The sequence below is a fragment of the Schistocerca cancellata genome, chromosome 8 (genome assembly GCF_023864275.1).
Source record: "Schistocerca cancellata isolate TAMUIC-IGC-003103 chromosome 8, iqSchCanc2.1, whole genome shotgun sequence".
NCBI lineage: Eukaryota > Metazoa > Arthropoda > Insecta > Orthoptera > Acrididae > Schistocerca > Schistocerca cancellata.
Genome location: NC_064633.1, coordinates 274144909 through 274160938, shown reverse-complemented (window position 1 = coordinate 274160938; position 16030 = coordinate 274144909). Strand labels below are relative to the sequence as shown.

Sequence of the window (16030 nt, the reverse complement as noted above, 5' to 3'; positions counted from 1 at the left end):
TAACAAAATATGGCTGTTTTTCAGTACCAGAGCTCCAGTAATTTATCTAATGAGGCTCACATGCATACTGAACCATAAATTTAACATATATTCCCTTTGCAAATAGTTACCATAATGTAACATGTAACTTGTAAACGATTAGTCAGTTGGTCAAATATACTATACCTGCAAGCTTTCTGTATCATTTTCTGAATAAATGTTAGTATTTCCAGTTCTTGCCTTCAAAATTTAGTGTTTCATTTATTCCTCATGTCCTGAATGCCTATTCTAGAGAAATTCGTTGAGCTTCCTTTGTCCCAACATTATACTGCCACATTTCATGAGAAAATGACTGAATGGGTCAAAGTAGCCCCGAGTACGTATAAGATTGGCCCAAGTTATTTATAGTACCACAGTAACAGATGTATTTTGTTTAACATCTGTTTGAACCGATGCTATAAAACATCGAAAATATTAGATAAGTGCGTTTTAAATTTTTCTCTGCCTCTGTCTTTTGTTTACCTGCCACATATAAAAAGACAGGGAAAATTGGACCGAACTAACCAGAGATTACGGTAGTTACAGAGTAACCAGTACTAATGAAGCTGTCAGTGATCCGTCACTGATAGTTCCGTTAAGAGTGGTTACTCTGTAACTACGAGATTTGATAATGAAGATGGGTGACATTTCCTGGAAACAATCACACCAATCAAAATGAGCGAGGTCGGGTATTGAGTACCACGCTTTACAAACATTCGGGAGGACGAAAGGAAGCGTCCACCCATCCTGGTTTAGGTCTTCCGTTACTTCCCAAAGTCCCTCGGAGAAACGCCGGGTATAGTTCCTCTGAAAGGACACTGCCGATTTCCTTACCCATATTGAAACAGTCCGAGCTTGGGCTGCGTCTCTAATGACCTCTTTGCTCTGGCGAAACGCAAGTCAGTAAAACACCATGTGACGGAGGTCGAATCGTAATCGATATATAGTACCCTCCAGAAAATGTACATGTTTGTAACAACACTGTTGTCACACTTAACAGTAGAAGCACCATTTTCTAACGTTAGGCCTATTTATGTAGGTCGAACAACGGTGACGGAGCTGTCTTGTTATGTGATGTGGTGAGAATGTGATTGTACAAAAGAAGCTATTTTATTATTTTACGTAAGTTGATCATATCTACTGTGTACCGATGAGGTTTCTTCAGATGAGTGTTTCATTTCCATCTTATTAACGCTATGATTTGTTTGGTGTTAGCCAAGAGATTTAATGTGGGTTCGTTTTTCAAACATATTTGGTGCCTGTTAACCTCCTGACTGAGTTTTCTTTCAGATCTACATGCAAATTTCCTTGCCCAAGACGAACGATAACTTGGATACGACGAATTATTTGTTAACCTATCCTATCAACACATTTTTTGTGCACATTATTAGTGTGAATTTCATTTGTATGAAATAACTGTGTACTTCCATATATTATTAGGGTATTCTTTCTGTCAGCCAACGGCCTTGCTGCAGTGGTGACACCGGTTCCCATCAGATCACCGAAGTTAAGCGCTGTCGAGCTGGGCTAGGACTTGGATAGGTGACCATCCGGATCTCCCGAATGCTGTTGGCAAGCGGTATGCACTCAGCACTCAGCCCTTGTGAGACCAATTGAGGACTGACTGAGAAGTAGCGGCTTCGGTCACGAAAACTGACAACGGCCGGGAGAGCGGTGTGCCGACCACATGTTCCCTCCATGTCCACATCCAGTGACGGCTGTCGGCTGAGGATGACACGGCGGTCGGTCAGTACCGTTCGGCCTTCCAAGGCCTGTTCGGACGGACCTATACTCATGACATTATCAGAACGTTGCATCAAGGAAAATGAAATACACTGCTCAACAAAAGTTTGGAGTAATATCGTAAAATGTCATCTACGATATTACAGGTCCCATTGACTTGGGACTTCATGCGTTATCCAGTTAGAGCTTTTAAACTGGATGGTGTTTGCTACTGGCATGTTCAAATGTTTAAATGTGTGTGAAATCTTATGGGACTTAACTGCTAAGGTCATCACTCCTTAAGCTTACACACTACTTAAACCAAATTATCCTAAGGACAAACACACACACCCATGCCCGAGGGAGGACTCGTACCTCCACCGGGAACAGCCACACAGTCCATGACTGCAGCGCCTAGACCGCTCGGCTAATCCCGCACGGCTACCGGCATGCTTAGTGGCCGCCTCCCAGTCATTTAAACATACCGCTGCCGCAGCTTCACACCGTGACCAGCCCAGTACCAACAACAGCTTCACTCAATTTGTGTTCAGCAATGCAGTAACATGCCACGTAGAGGCATACAACACTTTATAGTGTCAGGACAGTGGCTTTACTTTCAGCAGGTCATACTGTAACACCTACAGCGCCTCTCGGTGTTGAAAAGACAAAAATAGCTCCCAAATTAGCTCCTATGTCATTAAAATACCAATTCACAAAATGACCCAAGTCCCTCCACAAGTAGTAATTACGAATATTAATAATTAAACAAATAGAAAACAAAAGAAAAGAAAAGGAAAATTTAATTATAAATTTTAGAAACATGGGAAGGGGGAAAACAGTAGAAAATATTCAAATATTTGTTACTCCAATAGGTAAGAAAATCAATATTATAGTCATAGAACGTAGGTCTGGGACACCAAAGATAGTGTTTAATAAAGTATAAATAGCCAGACGTTGTAATTACGATACTCCAGTCTCTAGTCTGTTCTAAATCGGAAGTTATTTAGGACGTACAGCTTTAGAGAACAACAATTGGGACTTTATTAAACGGGGATCAAGAAAAGATCGTGACGAGATTGTTTTTGAGGATTGTCAATTCAAGACTTTAATTTGGACATTTATCAGATTAGATAAACGGGAAAGTGAATAGTAATCTCTTTGGCTTTAATGTCACCTCGTGTGAGTATTTAAACGCCTTACTGAATGGAGAATTTTAACCGGATTCGGACTTTGAATTGTGATAGTGGGAAACTTTAACGTCATGCGACTAGTGATCATAGTTAATGACAGTTTGCGAATATTAAATAGAAATAACTTATTTACCGAAAGTGATAGGATATTATCTAACATCTGATGCTAGCGGGAATCCTACTTAGACATCTAATTAAAGAACTTCTTCGAATGAGATCGTATGAGTGAACCTATTTATTAATAATTCTTGTCAATAAACTGACGTTGTTAATTTGAAACATAATACAAGTCTCGAACATAAATTTAACTTAGATTAATAAACTTTAAGGTTACGTGATCTATGCCAAGAACAAACTAGTGATTCGTAACTAAAACAACTGAACGAAAGGTTAAAGTATCGTCGTTTGCAAACATTGGTAGTAAAGCTACTAAAGATTTTTTTCTCTCAGAGTTGGGAAGACTATACGTGTAGTGACCCACATTTAACATTGGGTTTTAAAAGTGATCAAACTGATACTTCGCCGGGACAATATTAAATAAAAGTAAAACCCTTCAATTACAGTCAATGTGTAAAAAAATAAAATCAAACTTTGACCTATTAGACGAAAAAGCGAAAGCAGAAAAAGGGCTGCTGCAATACACAGCACGATGTTGTCGATCGGTTGCATGTCATTCAAAGTGTGTGGCTCTGATCACCAAGGGACTTCACTTCTGAGGTCGTCAGTCGCCTGCAACTTAGAACTACTTAAACTTAACTAACCTAACGACAGCACACACATCCATGCCCGAGGCAGGATTAGAACTTGCGACCGTAGCGGTCGCGTGGTTCAAAGTGGTGTGTCTAAGCTGTACAGAAAATACAGAGAGAGACGAGAAACTTGAATGATAGACCTCGCAGTGGTCGTCCTCGTATTATAACACCAACGCAGGATAGTTTCCTCCAATTGTCGGCTAGCAGGCGGCCAACATCAGCTGCCAGAAATATTGGAAATAACTTCTCCCGGGCAACAGGGATTCGTCTCTTAGACGAAACATTGTGTAGAAGATCGCATTAGGGCTGTCTTCATTCCAAAAAGCCATTGAGATGTTTTGCTCTGAACCAACGGAACCGACGGAATCGATGGATCTGAGCTCTTGCACATCAACATTGGACTGTTGTAGAACGGAGTAATGTCATGTTTGCTGACGAGGCGGGGATTGGTTTGCGACCGGAGAGTAGTCGCGACAGCGTTTGGAGAAGCGCTAAATGACACCAGCATGCCGATACGTTTTGGAAGTCCATCTGTTTGCAGATGTAAGTGTTATGTTCTGAGCCGCAATAATGATGAGACGACGGTCCTCTCTAATTCCCTTCTACTGCAATTTGACTGGTCCCCGATACCTCAAAGAAATCCTACAAACGATTGATGGTCTCACCCAGAGCATGCCTCGAACAGTGGAAGAACTCATACGTGTGCGGGAAGGACATACTCACTGCTAAAGACTGATAATCGTCTTCATGAGATAAAGACTTTCACTGTTTTTGTTTTCAAGATTTGCTCTTAACAGAGACCCTACTTTGTTTTGTGATGATTTTTGTAACTGATCAAAATCGCTCTTGTTTTCAGAAGGAGTGACGTTTAGTTTGTTAATAAAGTATTGTACAAACCTCAGTGGGTATACTATAAGACGTCATTGCAGAAAAATCTATGATATTTCCAAACTTTTGTTGAGTTATGAATTTAGGTAGAAGTATTTCCAATTTTGCCAAATTGGACTTGTCTCGATATTACACCAAATGATTTGCTTCTTGAATATCACGTAGAAAAATAAGTAACTGAAGAAACAACAACTATTAGCGCTTTACAGATTAGTGAATGTGAATATGGGTCTGAGAACTACAAAATACTCGTAAAAAAAGATACCCTAATTAATGTCATAGGCGTGGAAAGTTAATAAGGCGTTCATTGTGCCTCTCCTTCTGATGAACTGTACGCAGCATCCGTTATTATTATAAAATTACATATCTCAGACTGGCACATACTTCGTGGCAAGCTTCATCATATTTTTATATTTCTCAGATTGAACTGACAGAGGCACTTTATACAGTTTTTTCTCAGGAAAATTCAATGTAGGTGAGGCTTTCTAAATGAAGGAACCATGATGGGTAAGTTGTGATAATAATGCACTACAGCGAAGCATATGCTTGTGTGCACTGGAGCACTCAAAGAACTTGCGCTTGAAACAGTAAACTTTTCATTATTAGCACTTTTAACGGTAGACCGAAACAGATTCTTCTGGTGAATCAATAAGTCTAAAAGTAGATCTTGTCTAACATCAACCATAGTAAACTTTTTTAATGTAATTCACATGCCAGAATCCAACTACTCTTTCGTGTGTTGACAAAACAAGCCCTGGAGACGTCTGGCTTTCGTCTCAAACAATCGACGTCGACAAGTCCATCACCTACGTTATTGTGAACTGGTCCCATCCATGGACGGGTCCGATTCCTGCACCATACTATAGACCAATTTTCAAACAACGGAATGGTAGTAAAATCTCATTTTCGGCCAAACGCAGGAACATCCGGTTATTGCACTAGTGTCTTCAACTTTTCTCAGCTGCTGGCCTTTCTTTTCTGAAGCGTGTTTTTGGAATATAAGCCGCTCAGAAAGCTCCTTAAATATTTTTACTCGTGGCATGATCTGCGCTTCTAGTGCGGATTTATACTCGACAGTTGACAGTTGGTAACGTACTCCACGCTAGCTTATTCACTGAGTACCTAACGCCTAGACAGCGATTCGGCAAGTGCACATTCCTCTTTTACGAGCGCACTGTTGTCAAAGACGTGGGAGCACAGCACGTCAGAGAGATGTGACACTAGAGCACTGAAACTACTCCAACGTCTGTGCGCTCGGAGTGAGAGATTCCTGGAAGGCACGTGCATATAACACGTAAGAGCAAACACAATTACCCGCGTTTGCTACGTAATAACGGACACAATGGCCTCACTTTGCTAAATGGCAGTGAATGCCAGCGTCTCACACCTGAAGCTAGTAGGTGTTGTGCTACACTGTAGCACATCAGAGGAAATTGTACTTGGAAAGACGCATTGTCTTAGTGTTATGTGTACAAGACAAATAATTTTGTCAGCGTATCTCCTTGTTACTGCAGCCTTTTCAAGTACACTTCACTGCTTCGATACAAACGTGCCTGAACAATTATCTGACATTGTCTTTGAGTGGATGATAAACTCTTTATCTTCTTTTCCTACAATAGCCATAACAGCATACAAATTTATCCTGCGTCAACTTAAAATTTCTTTGAATGTATCGCACTCCTATACTAAAAATCTCAATGTAAAATGCTTATTTTTCAAAATTAAATTATGTGACTAGCAGTTTCGTGGGTTAAAATCCCAACATTCCATATTATCTACGCGTTATGTTAGACAGCCTTTCTATGTTCGAATGGGAAACCTCAAGGCGCTATCGACTTCCATGTCATTCCGTCATCACGTTAATACACACTGAAAAAGTCGCTTGTGTGTAGAGACAACTTCTACATTTCAACCAAATATCTAACGCTCCTCCACTTTAACATAGAAGAGTCCTTACTTCTGTCGTATTGGGTAACAGGCGCCAAAACTCTCTCATTCAGAGTTATACTATATCAAAACTACAGATCGGTTGTTTTGGTGACTCATAAACGTGGAAGAAAATGGCAGGTTTATCGGTATCACCGGTAGCATTGGTAGGCGAGGAAACCTAAATGCAATTGTGAGAGGTAAACTGGCACCCGACGAAATCTGTTTGCTTTTTGTTTGTTTGTTTGTTTTGTACATCCCTGTAACGGACTGGCCTGCACAGAGACCTGACCTGAATCTGACAGAACACCTTTGGGAATGTTTTGGGCCGTCGACTTCGTGCCACGCCTCACCGACCGACATCGATACCTCTCCTCAATGCAGCACCCCGTGAACAATATGGTGCCATTCCGCAAGGAACCTTCCAGCACATTATTGAACCTATGCCTGCGAGAGTGGAAGCTGTCATCGAGGCTAAGGGTGGACCAATACCATATTGAATTCCAGCATTACCGACAGAGGGCGGCCACGAACTTGTGAGTCATTTCCAGCCAGGTGTCCGGATACTTTTGATCACATAGCGTATCTGCGAGTGTACTTCAGTGAGGAGTATGACAAATGATTATGGTAACACTAATCAAGACACGCAGGCTGAGGAGGATAGTCCAACCATCATGTATAGTTCATGTAAATAATAATAACCTCAATCTGAACCTTGCTCCCTCTGAAGATTCCTGCCCCTTCTCATCCACAGTGAAGACCTCATGAGGCTATGCACTATCTACAAACTCGAATCCAACAATCCGTTTGTTCTCCCTCTATTTTCTAATCCTGGTATGCTGGCACGCATATACTGATGCTATTCGCGGAGTCCGCAGCTGTGATATGTATTATGTAAACTGAAGGTGGAGGGGGAAGAACGGAAAAGAAACGGAAGGAATTATATGCCGAATCAGCGGCGACGAGCAAAAATGTGTGGCGGACAGAGATTCGAAACCGTGATCTCCTGATTACGATGCAGTTGCATTAACCTCTACGCTATCCAGACACAGTGTTCGGGGCATTTGCGAAGGGTATATTGGCACGCATCCCAGCCGACCCACACTCCCACTCAACGGCACTGATGTATATACCCTCTTATAACTGTTGACGTTTTTACCCATGACACGCTACTTAAAACATTCATTAGCATTAACGGTTCTTCTGTCTGTTTCGACCGTCTGCATCACCTATCGAAAGTAAACATGTAGGCAGAAATCAACTGATAGTGTCAAGCGTTGAGAGTTTTGCGTAAATAAAGGACGCCGATATACTGGACGTAAACCTGATACATTCAGAGTCCGCACTTTTTTTTTTAATCGTTCTTCCGACTAGTCTGCTGCGGCTCGCCACGAATTACTTTCCTGCGTCAGCCTATTCATTTCAGAGTAGCACTTGTACTCAAGTTCTCAATTACTTGCTGGATACATCCCAATCTCTGTCTTCCCATACAATTTTATCCTCTGCAGTTCCCCTTAGTACCATGGAGGTTGTTCCTATGTCTTAACACGTGTCATATTATCCTGGCCCTTCTGCTTGGCACCGTTTCCCATATTTTCTTTTCTTCCCCGATTCTGCAGACAACCACCTCATTTCCTATCAGTCCACCTGATTTTCAAACGCTTCGATGGTCTTCTGTCCCGCTTTTCCCATTGTCCACAGTTAACTACCATACAAAAATGCTATGCTCCAAGCGCACCTTCTTAGATATGTGTTGTGTACATAGTTCCGCGTAGTCAGCGCGTACACAACTTTCCCACTAGAGCGCGCCCCGCTAAGCACAAACAGCGCAGGCGCAGCGCTCGTCTGTCTCCGCACTACGAGATGGCGGTGCCTTAGAGACAGACCAAATTCTTCTTCCGCCGATCCGCGCATTAATATGTAACGCAGCCAATGAGATTGCTGCTAATGTAGAACCTTTTCTCCTCGCGGATCACACTCGCGCAGTGATACCTGAACGCATGAGGTATTATAACGAGTGTACAGATCTCCGATTAATCAGTCTGTACGAGTCTGCATTAGTCTGTACCAGTCTATAGTCAAGTTTCAGTCTGCGCCGAATAAGATTATCATATTCCTGTACATAGCCATGAAGAGAAATGTATAGACACTTTGTCAAGTATCAGAGATATGTGAGAATAAGATTAACGTACCAAGACCAAAGGAACTTCAGATTGTCAATTGTAAATAGCATCCAGAATCAAGTTATGTAAGGTTTATGCTTGTTACTATTTTAATAGATGTGTGTGAAAATTAATCAAATTCTGTTTAAAGTTGGTCACTGTCAATCTGCTACTCTAAGTGTGCAAGTGGCATTTCTATCGTCTAACCTAACGGCAGAAGATAAACACGCCACGATAAGACCACGAGGCATATTGCTGACACTCGCCTACTTCGTTAGAGCCACAAGTCAAATAATCTGATGGTGTGTGTACTGAAGGTCTTACAGTACGCACACCACAATATGTATTCCTCAAATTAAAGTCGTTGTTTCCTACCAGTGCACTTCCTTCGGCAGAGTGCCCCCTTTGCGTATGCTGGTCTCCCTTTTATCGCCTCCTTGCTTCGTTCGTCATGTGTAATTTTATTTCGACGTCAATGTGCAGTAACTACTCACAGACGCCAGATAGCGGCAATAGGAGTGGAGAGCACATAAACCGTGTCAGGGGAACACGGAAAACAGTGCAGTCGTTGTAATGCGAAAACTGAGAGATTTACCTGACGTCCGAAAGCGCATGATCATTGTCTTTCGAGCCAAAGGTGGAAGCATTTCCGAAACGGCTAAGTTTGTAAACTGTTTGCTTGCTGCCATGGTTAAAGTAGACAGTGTTGCCAAAATGGCGCTATCAGAAACCTGCGCCGAGGTGCACCACTGGTCGTAGAAGACAAAGAGTGAATGATGGCTGCGGAGATGTGTACGTGCGAACAGACGTACAACTGTTCATGAATTTATCGCCTAAATGAACCATGAGGCTACCAACAGTGTCTGCTCAACGACCATTTGGCGAACATTGTTGTGTATGGGCCTCTGCAACAGGTACCTAGTTCATGCGCACCCATGCTGACTGCTGTTCATCGGTGATGAAGGCTGGGATTTGGACGCCAGTACCTTAAGTGGACATCCACTGACTGGCGTCAAGTTGCCTTTTCAGAAGAATCACGTTTTAAGCTCCATTTAGACAGATGGCCGTTGGCATGTGCAACGTGAAACGTCTGAAAGCAAACACCCTGCTCTGGGGGATGTTTTCATAGCCTCCCCTGGGTGATGATGTCATTCTGGAAGGCATAATGGATCAAAACAAGTATGCATATATCTTTGGGGACCATGTCCATCCCTACATGCAGTTTGTCTTTGCTCGTCACGATGGAAACTACCAGCAGGACAATGCAACGTGTCACACAGCTCACAGTGTTCTGACACTCCTTTTCTGATTCGTCAGACACCAGCAAAAACACCCTGTGAATGCGTTAGCATCACTACAATAATTTACTGGGGTTAGGAGTGGATCCTTATTCTATGGCAGAGCACAACGGTGTTTAGTTGTACAAAATTCGCTTAATTTCTGTATTATTGTCAAAGAAACACACGGTTTTACACAGATTGTCACAAGACAATTTCAGGACAGTTGTCAAGATAATGTATTGCGTCCTGATCATCAGAAATAACACTGAAACACAACAACATCAAATGTAAATAGAAGGTTCTCTACAAGATTTTCCTTACATCTAGACAGTGACGCACTGCCTGAGTGGGTCAATATTACAACAAATCATCCGACTCCAGTTTTAAGTTCAGTACTGTTTAGGATGACAGTTCTTGTGACAAGATGAGCAGAAGATTACTCAAGGTTGTTCATGTTCACAGTGGACGCAAGCTGGTGATCCAATAATTTTATGCACCTGCCAGCGACATTTGCCTTTTTCTGCGACGTGCTGTCAGCTGCATAGCTGCTCTCGCCCTCTGAAAATCCTATCAATATCCAATCGAAATCTTTACAGAGTTTATCAGTGGAAACTGCCTTATGTTTCTTGTTAGGTGAAGAACCACACACTCATCCCTAGCCTGGAAAATATGGCGATGTACACGTGCTTGCAAGAACAAGTAACTACGTGGCTCTTTCGTTTCTGCACTGTCAAAGCTCAACGATTCTTCAGCTAATTTCTAGCTAAATGCCATCCAAAGTGAATGCAGTGCTAACACAAAAATCTCTCTTTTGGCGTCGTACAGAGCGTGGTGCGTCCTGTTCTACACTTGACGCTGGTTCATAGGAGAGTCCTCGAAGTTTTCGGTACTATGTCTTTCATAGCAAACTGTCCCCCACCTGTGTCCTTTCGTGCTTCACGTCACGGCTTTTTCAGACCAATGGAAGCGTTCCTTTCATCTTGTGGACACTACCCCTGCCAATCGCAAAAAGCCTACCTTTAAACTGCGTCGAAATATCGCCACTTTTACTCCTTCCGAGTTTATTTTAGCCAATAAGACATTTTGTGGCCGCTACTGACACCTAAAAGTTACCCACGTACATCACGAGGGCACTACGAGCCTTTCACGTGATCAGTTGCATCTCTAGCCTGTTTGTATCTATCTGGAAATTCCCCAACGCAGTTTTCTAGTTTCCTAAAGAATTTCTCCATCGCAGGCAGCCTTTTATTGTATGTGGGCCGTGACAGCGCACCTCGCGTCTGTCCCCAAACTAAAACGTTTCTTCCAGCAGCTTCTTTTACCTTTTGCTCGTTGACATGCAGGATTTGGGTTCGGTGTGTTAATTCCGCCGAATCGAGTGTCCTGCCTTTGCATCCTATCGGCATGGCTACACATCCCTGTCATTGACCCCCTTCCTTCATTGTCTCACGGTACAAAGGTGGTTATTCAGGCTTTTGTCTAGTGGTCACATCATTATGACTGGACAACGTAAAATCAATAAACATCTTTGAACATACATTAGGAATACGGAAAGAATAAGAAATTTGGGAACTCAATCCTTATAAACTCACAGTATGTACAACTTTAAGTTAACTAAAACGTGAGGAATACACAGCCTCATGTGGTGTTTGTGTGTTGTTAATTGTCATGTATCCCATTGTGTTTGCAAGGACGTTAACATAAATGACGCAAATACATCCTCTCTCTCTCTCTCTCTCTCTCTCTCTGTGTCTCTCTCTCTCCTTTGTTTATCTGACCCTCTCACCGTTCATCCCTCTCCCCCCTCCTCTGTAACTCTCTCCTCAAATGCCCGCTGAAATAACAATCCCGCGAGCTCACATACAATCAGTACCAAATAACTGGCAGGATCAGACCGCTGGCTTTGGGTTCACGCTGCTAAATGCATTCTACAATTTATGGGTGGCTCAAGTAACAACATTACACGCTGGCGTTCCTTCGGTGCAATTACATTACTTACTGACTCTATCACATTACGAACACCGCCCAGTAATATAACGCCAAATTCAATAATCGTAAACTAAATTTCTGATATGTATTCTCTAGTATGGACAAGTACTATAAAATAATTGTATATTTTTAACGTCCCCTAAAACTCAGTGTAGAATAGCCGTATCTTCTGTGAATTAAACGCTGAAACTCTGCTGTCACTATTAGCATAACCGAGGCTTCATAAAAATATGAGTAACAGCTTTCAAAGTATTTGCATCTTTGAAACTGATTTCGACTGCAGTTTAGGAAGTAATTCATATTTAGAAAGCTATTTGTTATACAGGTGACGTTTGAGAAGGAGAGTGACATGTTATATAAAATTAAAATAGCAAAATAGCCCCGTGGGACTACCTCAAATACATAATTATGATAAATAAGACCCTTACTATTCTGCCTGCGAAAATACACTCGCTGGCACGACGGTGGGTTCTTTAGTTTGCTCCGGAGGGGACTGTGTGGAACTATCAACGTAAAATAACAGTCCACTTCATAGTAACGCATGTGTGAAGATTTAATTAACTTGGTACAATCCACTTCAACAGAAATGTTCTGAGTATGTTCAACCGTATCTCGAGTTATCATTTGATGCAGACAAATTTACAAGACTCTTCACCTGAAGAGTAAATGGCATCGTTCACATTTACACCCGCCTAAGACATTTAAGTAGATACCAACATCACAGTTACGCCACTAGAGTGATAGATCTTTCCAGTCGAATCTGGCTTACGACCTTAGGGCTTTGTGCACAAGCGTGATTACAACGGAAAAACTTTACCGTTGCAGTTCCATTCCTCTTATATATTACCTTCCACATGCTGTAAAGTCGTTTAGACTAAGGCGCAGAAGTTTCGTCAGGAAACTTTTATGCATCCTTGTTACGTCTCCATACACCTCTACCCATGAGATTTCCACATGTTTGCAGCCCTGAAGAGAGAAATTCGTGGCTGTCGATTTGCTTCGGACAAAGAGGGGCACACCTTGTGGAATTGTGGCTATGCAGCCAACCGCAAACTCCATTACATGAAGGATATGACTGTCTTGTCTCACAATGGGATATATGTGTTAACAGTTATGGCTGATTGTAACAGTACCGCAGGCTATCGTAGATTATCACAAGTAAGCGTCAAATATGGTATTTTTTCTAATAGCTGTGCCGCATTGGTAGCACCAGTTCCCATCAGATCACTGAAGTTCAGCGCTGTCGGGCTTGGATAACACTTCGATGGGTGACCGTCCGGGTCTGCCGAACGCTGTTGGTAAGCGGGGCGCAGTCAGCCCCTGTAAGGCCAATTGAGGAATTACTTTGTGAAGGTGTAGCTCTGATCACGAAAACTGATAACGGTCCTCCATATCCGTATCCAGTAACGCTTATCGGTTGAGGGCCTGTTCAGATTTTTCTTTCTTTCCTTTTCTTCTTAACATCGTACTGGTGTTACCTGTTCATTAGTTGTGTTGCATACCTATCGAGCTTCGCGTCATCTCGAATCTCTTTGTTAACGTGTGCGATCAGTATGTTACTAGATTCCCCTAGAAACCGGAAGCTGTGAGCTCGCTAGAAACTGAATGAGGATATAGCAAGGCCCGCATAACGAAATATTTTTGTTACACGTATATAGTCTCTTCTGTAATTTAAAAATAGTTTTACGGCAAAATTGTAACTGCTAATGTTTAATTAAATTTGTTCAAAAACTTTTTATTTGTAACGTGAAACAGAAAAATAAAAAAAGGACAAAGATTTGTCATATAGTGCCAGAAAACGCAATTACCTCAAAAAATTAAATTAAAAAAAACTGTAAAATAAAATATATCAAACATCGTTTGAATACTCTGTCGAAGTCGTATAAAACATGTTTCTGTTACTTATAAACAACTTTCGCATTAACCAATAATAATAGGCTGGCTGGCTCTGAGCACTATGGGACTCAACATCTTAGGTCATAAGTCCCCTAGAACTTAGAACTACTTAAACCTAACTAACCTAAGGACATCACACACACCCATGCCCGAGGCAGGATTCGAACCTGCGACCGTAGCAGTCCCGCGATTCCGGACTGCAGCGCCAGAACCGCTAGACCACCGCGGCCGGCAATAATAATAGGATACTCTTGCTTTTGGACATGATGAATAACGTTCTATCGAGTACAAAATAACAAAAATAATTATATACTTTTTACATTTATGCATGTAAACTGTATTTGCATCAAAAGTAATAGCTTTGGTTCCATGAAAATGCAGAAGTTACGCGATCAACTAGCTTTTATTACCTGTAAAACGCAATTTATATTCTTTGTGGATATAAAATACACAATGGTCTAACACTCAATGACGTACAGTTCTAATTATGTGCAAAACAAACCAGTAAACTAGCAAAAACCAAAGAGAAGTCTTCGGCTTCCAGTTCCCCTCTTACACCTTCACTAGCGTTTCATTCCCTACCAATGTTACTCATAATCCTACCATTCAGTACTTCATTTATGTACTGTACCAAAACTACGGAACCCTAGTTTTGGTAGAGCGCAACCCTCCTTAAGGCGATTACGTTTGAAATAATAAATAGTTTACTTTCTTCTATCCATCTGTCTCATTTTCGTTTGACTGCCTCCTACGTTATGTAAAACCAACAGAATAGCACTACGATCACTGCTTCTGCAAACAGAAATCAAGTGTAGATCAATTTACAGACAACACTGTACTGCTGTGAGGAGTAGGGAAAGGTGAAGGTGGAGGGGGTTGTGGTTGGGTGGGTGGGGGGGAGGGGGCACTCAGGCTTGCACTGCACTAACTGAGGCAAAGCAGAAGAGCAGGAAGCTCTACTGAGGCTAGCGGAGAGTAATTTCTGGCAGTGTCTGCGAGGCGGCTATCTGCCGGCGTAAGGAGGCGGCGCTCTGCCGCCGTGGTAATCCGCGCCAGAACAACTCGGGGGCGGCAGAGGCTGCGGTGCCGAGATAGCGGCGGGGGCGGCGCCGGCCCCGCGCGGCCGGTCGGCGGGGGCGGGGGCAGGGATATTTAAATGAACGCGCCGCCGGGGGAGCAGTTAGGAGGCGACCAGCGCCTCTTGTATCGCACCTGCGAGGACCGTAAACAATGTCGCCATTGTTAGGCGCGCCCCCCTGTACCCGCAGCGGGTCGATGGCTTCCCAGCCCGCCCCCGGCGGCCAACACCGGGACGCCGCTCTGTTTGGACTTGGGTCTCTCGGTGAGGGTCCTTCAGCAGAAGGAAGCTTTTGAGGTCTGAGACAGGAGCGAACAACTGTTGCAAAACATTTGATGAAGTGAACGCGGTGTTACAATCAATTTCGTAAAAAGAGCAGGTTGAATTACGTACAGTGTGAAAGTCTGTTGACGGCAAGTCTTCCACTGAAAAGAAACGATATCTGTGGTTTCACTAGCCCTCTGCTAATCTTAATCTCTTCGAACGGTTACGAGACAATCTGAACTGCCATCTTCGATTTTTTGCGAAGGAGGCTGTCGTTTATCTTCCGATAACATCTACATCCATACTCAGCAAGCCACCTGACGATGTGGAGGGTACTTTGAGCACCTCTATCGGTTCTCCCTTCTATTCCAGTCTTGTATTGTTCGTGGAAAGAAAGATTCTCGGTATGCCTCTGTGTCGGCTCTAATCCCTCTGATTTTATCCTCATGGTCTCTTCGCAAGATGTAAATAGGAGAGAGCAATATACTGCTTAACTCCTCGGTTCTAGGCGCTTCAGTCTGGAACCGCGCGACCGCTACGGTCGCAGGTTCGAATCTGTGATGTCCTTAGTTTAGTTAGGTTTAAGTAGTTCTAAGTTCTAGGGGACTGATGACCTCAGATGTTAAGTCCCATAGTGCTCAGAGCCATTTGAACCATTTTTGACTCCTCGGCGAAGGTATGTTCTCGAAACTTCAACAAAAGCCCGTACCGAGCTATTGAGCGTCTCTCCTGCAAAGTCTTTCTCTGGAGTTGTCTATCAACTTCGTGACGTTTTCGCGATTACTAAATGATCCTGTAACGAAGCGCGCTGCTCTCCGTTGGATCTTCTCTATCTCTTCTATCAACTCTGCCTGGTACGGATCCC

General features: G+C 42.7%; 1 pseudogene; it reads left to right on the top strand.

The window, feature by feature from the left end:
* Window positions 1–1474: 1474 nt before the first annotated feature.
* Window positions 1475–1593, top strand: LOC126095898 (5S ribosomal RNA; annotated as a pseudogene).
* The last annotated feature ends 14437 nt before the right edge of the window (window positions 1594–16030 follow it).